This window comes from Mauremys mutica, chromosome 1 (genome assembly GCF_020497125.1).
Source record: "Mauremys mutica isolate MM-2020 ecotype Southern chromosome 1, ASM2049712v1, whole genome shotgun sequence".
Taxonomy (NCBI): domain Eukaryota; kingdom Metazoa; phylum Chordata; order Testudines; family Geoemydidae; genus Mauremys; species Mauremys mutica.
This window is the reverse complement of record NC_059072.1, coordinates 224,088,728-224,105,302: the sequence shown is the minus strand read 5'-3', so window position 1 is coordinate 224,105,302 and position 16,575 is coordinate 224,088,728.

Genomic DNA, 16,575 nt, shown 5'->3' with positions numbered 1-16,575 from the left:
TTTGAGAGGGAGTTCGACAGAGGGTGGCCTACAGTGGTTAGGAAGACCCGCAACACCTGTGCCAGCATGGCTTCTGTCTCCTCCACCTGCGCCTGTAGTTAGACAGAGCGCCTGAGCATGAATGCTTTTACCCAGATCCTGGTGTGGTTTTGCAGGGGCTGTAACTTGCAATTCCCACTTACTGACATCCAGGCTGGGGGGACCATCCAATGTGAAAGTTGCCTGCTGGTGAAATCTCTCAGGCAGCAGGTGGGGGAGCTACAGGAGGAGGTGGTTAGGTTGAGGAGCATCCGAATCCACGAGCAATTCCTGCACAGTGTCCATGTGGAGACAGCTGAGATAGCTGTCCCAATCCCTTCTCGGGAGCTGGCGGCATGCCTCCTTCCCCTCTGGTGGTCAGCCCAGACTGAGCAGCTCTGCAAGCTTTTATACCTGTTCTCCAGTTGGAGCATGCCAAGCAGCGCTTTCGGGGCATGGCTTCCTCTGCTAGAAAGGAAGGGTTAACCCCAGAGGTACCAGTGCGGGGCCACTCTGCCCTGTCATAGGGTGTAAGTCTCCCCCACCTGCAGTTATTCAGGGAAGAATGTTTGCACCAGAAGTAAAGATGATGTGTAATGGAATACGAAACTGTATTATACTATTCAGCCACTAGGTGGTGCTGTGTGTAACATACTATATTTAAGATAACCTCAGCCATAGGGGAAGAGCATTAAAGGATCTTAGACTGACTACCTCAGGTGTGTTATCTAGCTCAGAAGGAAGCTCTGTAGCCAGTCCATATTTGGTACAGGAGCATGACATGTTAATTAAATATAAATTAAACCATACAGTGCCAAAAGTGAAATCCCTACAAGCTGCATGGAAACTTTTTAAAGACATCATAATAGAGGCTCAATTTAAATGTATACCCCAAATTAAAAAAAACATAGTAAGAGGACCAAAAAAGTGCCACCATGGCTAAACAAAAATGTTAAAGAAGCAGAAAAAACGTGGGGAATAAGGTATCCTTTAAAAAGTGGAAGTTAAATCCTATTGAGGAAAATAAAAAGGCGCATAAACTCTGGCAAGTGAAGTGTAAAAATATAATTAAGAAAGCCAAAAAAGAATTGAAGAACAGCTAGCCAAAGACTCAAAAAGTAACAGCAAATTGTTTTTTAAGAACATCAGAATCAGGAAGCCTGCTAAACAACCAGTGGGACCACTGGACCATTGAGGTGCTAAAGGAGCACTCAAGGATGATAAGGCCATTGAGGAGAAACTAAATGAATTCTTTGTATCAATCTTCATGGCTGAGGATGTGAGGGAGATTCCCAGAGCCATTCTTTTTACATGAAAATCTGAGGAACTGTCCCAGATTGAGGTGCCATTATGGGAGGTTTTGGAACAAATTGGTAAACTAAAGAGTAATAAGTCACCAGGACCAGATGGCATTCAACCAAAAGTTCTGAAGTAGCTCAAATGTGAAATTGCAGAACTACTAACTGTAATATGTAACCTATCATTTAAATCAGCTTCTGTACCAGATGACTGGAGGATAGCTAATGTGATGCCATTTTTTAAAAAAGGCTCCAGAGGCAATCCTGGCAATTACAGGTTGGTAAGCCTAACTTCAGTACCAGGCAAATTAGTTGAAACTATAGTAAAGAACAGAATTTTCAGACACATAGATGAACATAATTTGTTGGGGAGAAGAGTCAACATGGCTTTTGTAAAGGGAAATCATGCCTCACGAATCTACTAGAATTCTGTGAGGGGGTCAACAAGCATGTGGACAAGGGGGATTCAGTGGATTTAGTGTACTTATATTTTCAGAAAGCCTTTGACAAGGTCCCTCATCAAAGGCTTTTAAACAAAGTACCAGGGGTAGGCAACCTATGGCACGCGTACCGAAGGTGGCACACAAGCTGATTTTCAGTGGCACTCACACTGCCAGGGTCCTGGCCACTGATCCGGGGGGCTCTGCATTTTAATTTAATTTTAAATGAAGCTTCTTAAACATTTTAAAAACCTTATTTGCTTTACATACAACAATAGTTTAGTTATATATTATAGACTTATAGAAAGAGACCTTCTAAAACCCTTAAAATGTATTCTGGCACGCAAAACCTTAAATTAGAGTGAATAAATGAAGACTCGGCACACCACTTCTGAAAGGTTGCTGACCTCTGAAGTAAGCTATCATGGGATAAGAGGGAAAGTCCTCTCATGGATCAGTAAGTGGTTAAAAGATAGGAAACAAAGCGTAGGAATAAAGGGTCAGTTTTCAGAATAGAGAGATGTAAATAGTGGTGTTCCCCAAGGGTCTGTATTGGGACCAGTACTGTTCAACATATCCATCAAAGATCTGGAAAAAGGGGTAAACAGTGAGGTGACAAAATTTGCAGATGATACAAAACTACTCAAGATAGTTAAGTCCAATGCTGACTGCAAAGAGTTACAAAAGAGTCTCACAAAACTAGATAACTGGGCAACAAAATGGCAGATGAAATTCAATGTTGATAAATGCAAAGTAATGCGCATTGGAAAACATAATCTCAAGTCATTGTGGATAGTTTTCTGAATACATCCATTCAATGTGCAGAGGCACTCAAAAAAGCTAAGAGAATGTTGGGAATCATTAGGAAAGGGATAGATAATAAGACAGAAAATATCATATTGCCTCTATATAAATCCATGGTATGCCCATATCTTAAATTCGGCATGCCGAGCTGTTGCCCCATTTCAAAAAAGATATATTGGAATTAGAAAAGGTACAGAAAAAGGGAACAAAAATGATCAGGAGTATGGAACAGCTTCTATATGAGGAGAGATTAATAAGACTAGGACTTTTCAGCTTGGAAAAGAGATGACTAAGGGGGGATATGATAGAGGTCAATAAAATTATGAATGATGTGGAGAAAGTGAATAAGAAAGTGTTATTTATTCCTTCTCAAAACACAAGAACTAGGGGTCACCAAATGAAATTAATAGATAGCAGGTTTAAAACAAACAAAAGGAAGTATTTCTTCACACAATGCACAGTCAACCCATGGAACTCTTTGCTTGAGGATGTTGTGAAGACCAAGAATTTAACAGTGTTCAAAAAAGAACTAGATAAGTTCATGGGGGATAGGTCCATCAATGGCTATTAACCAGGATGGGCAGGGATGGTGTCCTTAGCCTCGGTTTGCCAGAAGCTGGGAATGGGTGACAGGGGATGGATCATTGGATGATTACCTGTTCTGTTCATTGCGTCTGAAGCCCTTGGTATTGGCCACTGTCGGCAGACAGGATACTGGGCTAGATGGACCATTGATCTGACCCAGTATGGCTGTTCTTATGTTTTTACATGGTGTCAGAAGTAAACTAGTACCAGAGAAGTACAAAAACAGAAGGAAAACAGCAACAAAGGTTGCAAACAGGAGGTACAGAGACAAAGACTGCAGGATCTCATCAACATGACACTCTTCAGTGTCCCAGGGAACTTCAGCTTTGACAAACATGATGGATAGATTGGAAGCAGTATTTTGCAAAATTTTGAATAGCAACAAAGCTCCACCAGCAAACTGGAGATATTCAGGTATATTACTTTAGCGTATGGGGAAGCAGACACATAATATCTTTAAATCCTTTGACTTTACTGAAGACAGTCACAAAGATGACTATGAAAGTGTTCTGGTTATTTTTGATGCATACTTTATAACTCAGAGAAGTATGGTTTATGAAGGAGCATGTTTTCAAGAAGAAAGGGAAAATGTTGAATGTTTTATAAGAGCTATGCATGCATTAGTTGAAAACTGTGATTTGATAACCGAAAAACATGAACATTTCAGAGACAGGCTGCTTATTGGATTAATAGATAAAAATATTTCACAGCAACTACAATTCAAAACAGATTTAACCCTACACACAGCTATACAGATAGCAAAGAAGTCTGAGCTAGTTAGACTGCAGAACAAAAGGTAGAAACAACTTAAACCTGAAACTAGCTTAGAAGCTGTAAACAGCATGAAGGCTAAAAGTAATTATCGTAAGACCTCTGAGTCTAAGAGGGGCAAACTCCAGGCAAAATCAACCTACATGCACATGTCAAGTATCAGAGGGGTAGCCGTGTTAGTCTGGTTCTGTAGAAGCAGCAAAGAATCCTGTGGCACCTTATAGACTAACAGACGTTTTGCAGCATGAGCTTTCGTGGGTGAATACCCACTTCTTCGGACTTGCATCCGAAGAAGTGGGTATTCACCCACGAAAGCTCATGCTGCAAAACGTCTGTTAGTCTATAAGGTGCCACAGGATTCTTTGCTGCTTCTACATGCACATGGTGTGGAAAAAAAGTCATAGCCCAAAAGATATATATTTTGCCAAAGGCACAAGCTTAATCGAAGCACAAAATTTAGACATTGGGCAGCTATTTGCTGCATGAAAGCAGTCAGGGAGTTAACATGTTATAGACAATCAAGAGCCATTGTTTCTGGGATCTATTGTGTGATGACACAGAGCCTGCCCGGAGAGTGAAATTGAATGTTCATGGAAAGACTATTGACTTTAAAATTGACTTATGTGCTGACATCACAGTTATCTCAGAAGGGATTTACAATAACCTTCAACCCACTTGGAGCTGAAATCATCCGACATAACTCTAATTAGCTCTGGAGGTACTCTGAACTGTTCACACAGAAACAACTTACAAAAAAAAGAAAAAGAAAAAAGAAAGCTTTGCATTCAGAATGTATGTGATCAAAGGACCAGACCATCAGCTTTTTCAGTCACAATGTGGCTGTCATGATGGGCTTAGTGAGAAAAGCTGGAAGACCTCAGTGGAGCATTTGGGGATATTGGACTTCTGAAAGGCAATCCCTAAGAGACAATCCTGAATCATATAGTGCACATACACCTCCCAGGATTCCTATCCCATTACTTCATAAAGTGGAAATTGAATTAAAGAGAATGGAATGGATTGGCATAATCGAGAAAATCTCTAAGCCAGCAGTTGTGCCTCAGTTGTACCAGTTATAAAGAAAAATTGGAAAATACGTATCTTTGTGGATCTTAAAAGACTTAATGAAGCAGTTATGAGAAAAATATACCTTCCCAACACTAGATGACTTTCCCCAAAAGTGAATAGAGCTACAGTATTCTCCAAGGTGGATGCCTCAAGCAGATTCTGGCAAATTCCTTTAGCCAAAGAAAGTGCTAAATTGACTATATTTATTTGGGAGATTTTACTATCAAAGATTACTTTTTCAGATGACAAGTGTACCTAAAATGTTCCAAAGAAAGAAGGCAGAACTGTTAACCGTTACAAATGGAGTTGTAGTTTTCATGGATGATATTTTGATATATGGATCTTTGATGGAAGAACACAACAAAACCCTCAATGAAGTCCTAAGCCTAACCAGTCAGTCCGGACTGATTCTAAACAAGAAAAAGAGCATTTCCTGCCAACCTCAAATTGAGTTTTTTGGAACAGGCAATACGCAAAGTTGGACAGTAAAAGCCCTGAGAAAATAAAAGCGATTCAAAAATTGAATGCACCAACAAATGTACCAGAACTGAGATGAATACTGGGGATGGTAAATTACCTTGATCAATACCTGCAAGACATTTTTACAGTGACAAAACCACTGAATGAACTATTAAAGTCCAACACACCTTAGCTGTGGGGGTCAAATTGAAATATTGCCTTTAAAAAGGTGACAGAAATGATCTCAAGAGATCCTGTGGCCAGAGTGGATGCAAACAGCAACCATCTGAATGGGAGCCAGTTGCATTTTGCTCTTATACACTCACCAAATGTGAGAAAAACAATATGTACAGATTGAAAAAGAGTGCCTGCTAGTGTATGGGCATGTGAGAACTTTTACAAGTACCTGTGTGGATTGGATTAATTTATACTGACAGCAGACTGTAAACTGCTTGTAACCCTCCTCAGTAGAAAAGACCTGGATCAAGCACTGCTGAGATGCCAATGTCTGTTGATAAGGTTAACACGATTTAACCCAATTGCTAATATGTTCCTGGGAAAAATCTGGTAATTGCAGACACTCTGTCATGGAGCCCAGCATCCCACTCAATTACCCGTAAACTGGCTGGCCCAAGTATCTCAGGACACTAAGGCAGTGACAGGAGCCTACTTTGCAGTGCATAGACAATTAAGCAAGTCAGATGGACTCATGATCAAAGGCAATTGCATTGTAATTAGCAGGGCCGGCTCCAGGAACCAGCGAAGGAAGCAGGTGCCTGGGATGGACAATAGAAAGGGGCAGCACTCCATCTATTATTGGGGCGGTACGTCTGGGTCTTCGGTGGCACTTTGATGGCAGCTCAAGTGCTCCGCTTTAGACTTTGGCAGCAATTCGGCGGCGGGTCCTTCACACTTTTCTTTTTCTTTGCCACTTGGGGTGGCAAAAAAGCTGGAGCTGGCCCTGGTAATTCCAAACAAAATGAGAGGAAAAATCCTAATTTTCATCTATGAAGGACATCAAGGATTAACTAAGGGCCACAAATAGGCCAACCAGTCAGTGTGCTGGTAGGGCATCAGCAAGAGTATAAAGAATAAAATACCTGCATATGAACATTGCAGAACTAATAGACCAACACAACACAAAAACACTTTAATAACAACCCCCAAGGTCTGCCTGGAAGTGGGGGAAACTAGCTGCGGATTTATGTGAATTCAGAGGACATCATTTTGTTGTTGTCGTGGACTATTTTTCCTGAAAGACATAACATGTCTCAGGATATGTCTACACTGCAGCCTATGTCTGCATAACTTATGTTGCTCAGGGGTGTGCATAAACAATCCCCCTGAGTGACATAAACTACAGTGCTGGTATGGACAGTGCTATGTCAGTGGGAAAGCTTCTCCCACTGACATAGGTACCATCGCTTGCAGAGGTGGTTTTATTATGCCGACGAGAGAGCTCTTTCCCATCAGCATAAAGTGTCTTCAGCAGCCCGCACTGCAGCACTGTATGTGTAGACATGCCCTCAGTGTCATCAAGAAACTGAAGTGTACTTTTGCTTACTTCGGTATTACGGAACAACCAGTGATGGACAACGGACCGCAATTCACTGCAGCAGAATTTATGTCATTTTAAACGAATTATGATTTTGATCATATTACTAGCAGCCCACATTACCTGCAAGTGAATGGAGGGGCTGAGAGCTGGACAGACAGCCAAGAAAATCCTATAGCAGGAAGATCCATTTCTTGCTCTTCTGAGCTAAAGATCAACGGTAATAGTGGCTACCGGTTTTCCAGCACTAACTTCAGTCACATGGGCAGAACAGGGACGGCGCTTCCACTATGCAACCCTAGGCGGTCGCCTAGGGCGGCAGGATTTGGGGGGCGGCATTTTGCCGCCCTGGGTGGAAATTCGGCGGTGGGGGTCCTTCCGCTCTGGGTCTTTGGCGGAAATTCGGCAGCGGGTCCTTCACTCGCTCCAGGACCCGCCGCTGAAGTGCCTCGAAGATGCAGAGTGGAAGGACCCCCGCCGCCGAATGCTCAGAGGAGGAGCACTGCTGCCTAGGGCTAGGCTGACCAGATGTCCCGATTTTATAGGGACAGTCCCGATTTTTGGGTTTTTTTCTTATATAGGCTCCTATTACCCCTCACCCCCTGTCCTGATTTTTCATACTTGCTGTCTGGTCATCTTAACTAGGGTGTCAAAAACCGTGGCACTGCTCCTGGGGCAGAGCATTGAAGGATCTTATACTGAACACATTTTGTGTGTATCTATCTCAGAAGGAAGCTCTGTAGCATTCCATGTCTGGAACAGAAGCATAACAGAAGAGGAACAAAAAATGACTGCAGAAATATCCTCCAGTCACATACAATCAACTCCTATTAAAGTCCATCAGCCCAAACTACTGCTTTGTCCTAGTCCAGTTCCTTTGCTATTACTGGTGAGTATTAGCTTCCAGGAAATGCCAAGAAGTGTCATATTGTAGAGGAAACCCAAGTATTTAATGTTTTCTAACACTACTCTTAGTTGAGCTGAGTATAAAACTGCAGCCAATGATTCAGTCTCTCAGTTCAGATTTAGTGTCTGATTCGGTTTTAAAATTAGTTAATATGTGACAGCTGAATTGCAGAAAAACTTAAGAGAAGCTGAGCTCCTCAGTTTTGACATTATGTATTTTTTCACATAGAGCAGGCCTCTCTGTTGGCTCTAAAAATGAAAATTAGAATTGCAATCCCAATACTCCAATGAATCAGATTTCTTGATACCAGTGGTCACAATGTAATTCTGGAGTAGAGGATGACTTACTGAATCCAAATTAGTATTTCACTCAGAGACAAAAGGGCTCAACTAGTTCTCCCTCTCCCAATATTTTAGATAAAAAGACACTGAAAGTGAAACTTCCTGGTTCATTGTGTTTAACATTTTCCCCTCTAGTGGCTGGTCCATATAAGAAAATAAGAGTCTGATATTGTTGCTAGATGATGGAGTTAGTCCCTTAGGCTCATGATGTTAGCACTGAAGATCCCAGATTCAATCCACAGTGGGATTGGAGGTAGTGAGTGGGGAGTTGCTACAGAAGTATAGTACTCATGTCAGAATTTGCCCTTCTGTAATAGCCAGGAATTTTAAAATTCTCAAAATCTGATTTTGAATTGCTCTTTCCAAATGTTTTACATTCTCATACCACAACATTTTTTCCTTTCTAAGAACACCCTTATGTCTAACTTTCCCTGTTCCCCACTCTGATCTATTTACCTTCATTAGATTCTACTTTTTTGCCATTTTCTAACAAAATGAGCACATTGCAGCACATTGCTAGCCATCTGATGCCATGCCTGGCACTGGACTACACCATCACTGAGCTAACTTACTCTTCCAAGCTCTTCAAGTTATTCTCTATACTACCATGATCTTTTTGAACATCTAGAGTAAAATTTTCAAAAGCCCTAAGTGACTTAGGAGCCTAATGCCCATATACACACTTGATCTTATGCGAACAGAGGGGAGCAAACCCATTTGGAAATTGAGGGGTGATTGTGAAGTGGAAGCGGCAGCTCTAATTTGCTTTTCCTTCCAAGGAGGATGGGAAGCTCCTCTGGATGAACTCCACTCAATCTGAGCTCTGTATGCTGCAGGTGCAGAGTACTGGAAAAACTGCTGTTGGAAATGTTTCCTTCTAGTACTGGTGGATTTCTGAGTAGAAATCTGTGCCATAGTTTGTCATCATAAAGCCCTCTGCATAGTCCATCTTTCAGTCCTGAGAGGGAGCTTCAGATGCAGTTATGCAGTGGCCTATGGCAGCACAGTTCCTAAGCAATTAGCTCTTCTGGGGGAAAGAGGGAAACCAATGAGCAGCATGGAAGGGCCTCACCTGCACAAATATCCTGGGATCCACAGGATTGGGAACTGATATTTCTGTAGATCCTCAGGCCCCCACAGAGGACACCCCACCCTTCTTTTCCTTTGCCTCTGATGCACACCCACCTCCCTGGACTTCAGAGCCTGAGCTCCAACCTGAGTCACAATTTCAAAGTACTGTTTACACAGCTATTTCTACAGCAATAGCATGAACCTGCTAGCCTAAGTCCTTCAGCTTGGGCTGGGAGGCTCGCTTCCAAATGCTGTGTAGACATACCCTTCTTTCAGAACTAAGAACCTCTTCCCTGTTATGGGAGTAGGTAGCATTGTGGTAGGCTATACCTCTTTAACACCCCTGTTATTTACTCCGTCTCATAACACAATAACTAGGGGCCACCAAATGAAATTAATAGGCAGCAGGTTTAAAACAAAAAAAAGGAAGTTTTTTTTTACACAACGCACAGTCAACCTGTGGAACTCCTTGCCAGAGGATGCTGTGAAGGCCAAGACTATAACAGGGTTCAAAAAAGAACTAGATAAATTCATGGAAGATAGGTCCATCAATGGCTATTAGCCAGGACGGGCAAGGATGGTGTCCCTAGCCTCTGTTTGCCAGAAGCTGGGAATGGGTAACAGGGGATGGATCACTTGATGATTACCTGTTCTGTTCATTCCCTCTGGGGCACCTGGCATTGGCCACTGTTGGAAGACAGGATACTGGGCTAGATGGACCTTTGGTCTGACCTAGTATAGCCATTCTTGTGTTCTTATGTTCATCAAAGAATTATAAATGTAGAGTGTTTTAGGATGCACTCTAACCATTATGGATTTTAAATAAAACACAGGACAATGGAAAAATCACATTAAATGCAACATTTCAGCCATAAACATTTATTCAGGTATTGGTGTAAATGGAGTAAGGTTTAGCTAACTAAACTGCTTAATTTATTTTCATAGCCCTAGAAAAGCCTAATAGCGAAAATGTTAGTTCCAATCTTATATTCTATTTCTAGTCCAGTTCAGTATGCCATGTTGCATGATGCACTGTGCTTACCAGCACTGTACAACTACTCTCTTCAGATTATTATTTTTTTAAACATTGAACATTCAGATTAAAAATTGAAGGCAATATAAAATGGAGAAAGAAACGTTTTCAAAGCAATATGTTTCCCTGGGGAGATTATCGGATTCTTAGGGTCTGATTCTTCTCCCATGGTCATTTATTTCCCACCAATGTAACTTCATTTACTTCAACTGAGTTACTTTAATTATTTATTATTTAATTATAATAATTATATAATTATTATTTAATTATTCCCAATTTACACCAGTATGAGGGAGAAGAAAATCAGGCCCTTAAAGTACTTATGAAATCACCAAAAGCCACTCTGTGATTTATTCTTCCTGATGTCACCTTAGTAAAAATTTATTATTATTGAGGCAGTTCCCGTTATAGGCACTAATCCAGGAAGGAACGTAAGTGCTTTCTTAAGGCTATTGGTGTTCAGGAAACATGTATTCAAGTGCTTTCCTGAATAGGAATGCTTCCCTGAATTGGGGCCATGTATAGTAGACTTAGCTCCACATACTAGTGTAACCATTGTGCCAGGTGGTGTCACAACAAGGGCTCGGTTCAATATGTAGAGGTTTCTCTTAACAATACAAAACTGAACCAGTTTGAGCCCTCACCTGATAATACAGGAAAACTGAACAACACCCCTGTGTGCCTCTCAGTGGAGGCTCCAGGCACCAGTGCTCCAAGCGCGTGCCTGGGGCAGCAAGCTGCGGGGGAGTGCCCTGCCAGTTCCTGCGAGGGCAGCAGTCAGGCTGCCTTTGGTGGCTTGCCTGCGGGAGGTCCGCCGGTTCCGCGGCTTTGGCGGCAATTCAGCGGCGGGTACGCCGAATCCGCGGGACCGGGGACCTCCCACAGGCAATCCACCAAAGGCAGCCTGACTGGGGACCTCCCACAGGTGTGCCACTGAAGGCTGCCTGACTGCAGTGCTTGGGGTGGCAAAAAAGCTAGAGCCACCCCGGTGCCTCTAACAGGCAACACTTCCCCTCTTGCAAGCACTGAGGCATTGTAAAACAAAAGAAAACTTTTAATACAAGGGGAAGGGAACCCAGCATTAATTTGGGACTACACTAGAACCCTGATTTGAAAGCATGTAACTATTAGCAAACACCCACCCAGCAATACACTGGGCAGTGTCCTTTGCCTCAGTTTCCCACCTTGCAGTGTGAATGAATGCATGTCCCTTTAACATGCCATTTCCCTTTCCCTTTGCTGCACCCCACCCACAACTGGTTGTCCTTTTGTCAGTGAGGACCCAGAGTTCAGAGCTGTGTTCACCTGTGAAAGGGAAGAACCATGTAGAACAATGCTGCTCGCATCTCCTCTATAGCTGGCTCACTACTGCTGCTTTTATCTCTGCTGCTGCTTGCCACTGCCACCACTGGCCGCTTGCTGCCACTTCTGTTGCTGTTATCAGTGCTGCTGCTTGCCCCTCACTGCTATAATGCCACCTTCTGAGAGTCCACCACTTAGCCCGGCTCTTAGGCCTGGTCTACACTAGGACTTTAAATCGAATTTAGCAGCGTTAATTCGAACTAACCGCTCAACCGTCCACACCAGGAAGCCATTTAATTCGAACTAGAGGGCTCGTTAGTTCGAATTTGGTACTCCACCCCGACAGGTGGAGTAACGCTAAATTCGACATGGCTAGCTCGAATTAGGCTAGGTGTGGATGCAAATCGAACTTAGTAGCTCCGGGAGCTATCCCACAGTGCACCACTCTGTTGACGCTCTGGACAGCAGTCGGAGCTTGGATTCTCTGACCAGCCACACAGGAAACGACCCGGGAAAATTTGAATTCCTTTTCCTTTCTGGACAGTTAGAATCTCATTTCGTGGTTGGACATCGGGGCGAGCTCAGCAGCACCGGCAGCAATGCAGAGCTCTCCAGCAGAGGAGTTCATGTAATCTCTGAATAGAAAGAGGGACCCGGCATAGACTGACCGGGAACTCTTGGATCTGATCGGTGTGTGGGGCGAGGAGTCTGTGCTTTCGGAGCTGCGCTCCAAATAACGGAATGCAAAGACCTACGAGAAGGTCTCCAAAGCCATGATCCAGACAGAGGATACAGCCGTCATGCAACGCATCGCCGCGTGAAAACCAAGGACCCCAGACAAGGCTACCAAAAAATCAAAGCGGCAAATGGACGCTACGGAGCCTGCCACCACTGCCCCACCAGTGACCATGGACTCTGATGATGGGACAGTGTCGACGGACAGTTCCTCGACGATGTTCACGGACGGGGAAGATGAGGAAGTGTTTGTGGAGGACAAGGCAGGCGAGAGCGCTTACAACGCTGGTTTCCCCGACAGCCAGGATCTATTCATCACCGTCACAGAGATCCCCTACCAACCCTCCCCGGCCATGAACCCGGATCCTGAATCAGGGGAAGGAGCAGTCGGTAAGTGCTTTAACCATGTTAACTTTTATTCTTAATATAACAGGAATCTGAAGTGTGTGAGAAGGAGGTCTCTCTATATATGGTGATAGAACAGAAATCCTCCTGGGAGATCTCCACGAAGCTCTCCTTCCGTTAATCGATAAGCATCAGCAGGAGGTTCCTGGGGAGAGCTGCCTTATTGGGTGCTCCGTGATAGCACCCTTTTCCGCGCGAGGCTTTCATGCGGTATTCAGGGAGCATTGCCTCCCCGAGCACGGCTGCATCGGTCCGTGGTTCGTGATAGATTTCACGCAGCATGCGCTCTCTATCTCCTTCAGTGCCTGTCCTCACGGTGATCTCGCTAGGAGACTCATGCATCTAAGTAGTGGAATTACTGTTATGGTGCGCCTGGTCCAAAGTATTTTTAATAAATCCACGGACAGACGGCATAGCACAGACTCAGCACGCAGCTGCGTGACGAGCGTAACGGAAAGCCAAAGAATATAATGGACAATCATGGAGGGAGGGGGGAATGAGGACGCAAGGTATCCCACAGTTCCTGCTGTCTCCGAAAAGTATTTGCATTCTTGGATGAGCTCCAAATGCTTCTAGGGTCAAACACAGTGTCTGCGGTGGGTCAGGGCATAGTTCGGCAATTTGAGCACACACCCCACCCACCACCAGAAGTGAAAACAATCCTCTGTTGACTCTTTTACATGTCACCCTATCTTTACTGAATGCTGCAGATAGACGCGATGGTGCAGCACTCAACACCAACATCCTTGCTCCCCCCACGCTATGGATGGCTGATGGTACAAAACGACTGGTATCCGTCCTCATCATCAGCCTATTGGCACATGGGGCAGTGCAAAAGGACTGGTAACCATGCGTACTAGCATCTGTGAGGTCGATCAAGGGCGCCTGGCCCTAATTTTTCATGGTAGATGGTGCAGTATGGCTGGTAACCGTCCTCATCATTGCAACAGGGGGCTGAGCTCCATCAGCCCCCACCCTTCCTGTGTAAAGAAAAGATTGAATTGCCCCTGGACTAGCAGAGGGATGATGGGATCCTTCATCCACAGTAATTAATGTCCTGCCTGGACTATCATTGCAGCTGGAGGCTTCCTTCCACTCATTTCTCACAAACAAGTCACTGTGTCTTATTCCTGCATTCTTTATTACTTCATCACACAAGTGGTGGGACAATGGTATGGTAGCCCAGGAAGGCTGTGGGAAGGCCGGAATGAACAGGTGGAGTTGTTGCAGGAGCACCCCCTGTGAATAGCATACAGCTCCAAATTTATGCAGGATCGCACACAGAGCAGCTGTGCTATCTGGTTCTATGATACAGTGGTTCTCTAGTACACTTGCCCATAATCTAGGCAGGACTGATTCTATTTTTAGATACCAAAAAGGAGGGAGTGACTCAGGGAGTCATTCCCAATTTTTGCTTTTGCGCCCCTGGCTGCTCAGCCAGAGGCACTTATGACAGCACCAAATGGTGCAGTGCAAAAGGACAGGTAACCATGCCCATCTTATTACCATCTTATTACTAATTTATGGTATGGTAGATGGTACAATATGGCTGGTAACCATCTCTGCTGTCATGCAAAAGCAAAAGCATGCTGCTGTGTAGCGCTGCTGGACCGCCTCTGTCAGCGGCATCTAGTACACATACGGTGACATACACAAAAGGCAAAACAGTGTCCATGGTTGCCACGCTATGGCGTATGCCAGGGCAATTCTGGGAAAACGGGCTTGAAATGATTGTCTGCCGTTGCTTTCCCGGAGGAAGGAATGACTGGCGACATTTACCCAGAATCCACCGCGAAAATTATTTGTGCCCCAGCAGGCACAGGGGTCTCAACCCAGAATTCACAGAGACAGCCTAGACTCAGTTAATTGTTCGCAAAAATGTATCTTTGCAAGGAATTCACTCCCTGTTTCCCATCTCACAGCTTCCACTGTCTCCAGACCTGCCACAGCATCCCCCTTGCAGAGGCTGGCAAAGATTAGGCGGAGAAAGAAAAAGACAAGGGACAAGATGTTCGATGAACGTATGGGCTGCTACCTAGCCGAGGCGGACCAGCAGAGCCAGTGGAGGGAGACCGTCTCTCTGTACCAGCGCTCACACAGCGAATGGGAGGAGAGGTGGCGTGAGGAAGACAAGCAGGCGACTCAAACAATGTTTGGACTAGTGAGGGAGCAAACGGACACGCTCAGGCGCCTTGTGGATGTTCTGCAGGACCGCAGGAGGACAGAGCCCCCCTGCAGTGTATCTGCAACCGCCCACCCCCGCCACAAAGTCCCATACCCCCCTCACCCAAAATAACCAGAAGGAGGGGCGCCAGAGGCCGTGTAAACTGTCACTGCACCCCAGCAGAGTGCTCAAGTACCCAAAAGCTCTCATACCCTACATTTGCAGAAGTCGTTCCCTTCCGGACTCACACAAGTCCCAATCCCAGTTCCATCCCCTAAGTGTCTACTTAAGTAATAAAAATACTTTGCTGTTAATTACTGTTTCCGTCATGTTTTTTCAAAGAAGACTGTGTTTGAATGGGGGGCGTGGGGAAGGGGGCTGTTAATTGCATAGGACAGTCACCTTTCCCAGGGTACAGACACGGGGGCAGGATCAGCAGCGGGTCACACACACAGTGCAGTCAGTAGGCACCATGGTCGGTATGGGAGGTGGTTTCCAGGTTCTGTGTGGGCGGGGGGGATGTGACTTTGTAGCGGGGGAGGGCGGTTACAGATCTTATACAGCGGTCCTTGTCCTGGACCGCTGAGTCACGCAGCAGAGGAATCTGTATCCGTACTCCTCCTCCACAAGGTCACATATCCCCCCGCACACAGAATTCGAAAAAGAGGGATGGCAGGCTCCGTTGAAAGAAGCATTCCGGCACTGCGGACCGCTCTAGGAGCAGGAGCCTGTCATTCGTTGAGTTTAGAGGTGGTCTTTACATCACCGCACACCCTACCCAGCACAGTCTGCCTCCCAGTTTCAACCCTTTAACGCAAAGTCATGAATAAAGAAACCTTTTTTCAGTAACAATGGGACATGTATTTTATTTTTACACGTGTGTTGGAAGTGGGGGAAACGGGGTGAACGGGGTATGTAACCGAAGAGGAGAGTCAACAGTCAGTGGGTAAAGAAACAGGGGCAGGTTCAGCTTCTCTGTAAAGAAAATGAACAGTCACAGGTCACGCTGCTCGCTGGTATTTGAAGAGTTCCTTGTCACTGTCCCAGGCGCCTGTATAGGGCTTCATGAGCAAATGCATTAGCGGGCAGGCTGGGTCCCCGAGGATGACTTTAGGAATCTGCTCATCCACAACAGTTATTTCGTGGTCCGGGAAGAAACTACCTTCCTGCAGGTGTCTGAGCAGCCCACAGTTCCTGAAAACACACGCATCATGAACCTTGCCCGGCCACCCAACGTTGATGTTTGCAAAACGTCCCCTATGGTCCCCCAGTGCTTGCAGCACCATTGAAAAGTAGCCCAATTTCTCATCAGCTGACTGTGGAAGAGGTGGACGATAAAGTGTGAGGAGGAGAAAACGGCGATGATCGCAGCGGGCTCCATGCTTGCAGTGCTGTGGCGTCCGCGCTATCACTGACCAGAAAAGTGCACGAACAGATTGCCCGCAGGCACTTTCAAGGAGGGAGGGAGGGAGGTTGTGATTGACGGTTCAATGACAACACTTACCCAAAACCACCCTCGACACATTTCTCCCCCCAGCAGGCATTGGGGGCTCTACCCAGCATTCCAATGGGCAGCGGGGACTGCGGGAACTGTGGGATAGCTTCCCACAGTGCACCGC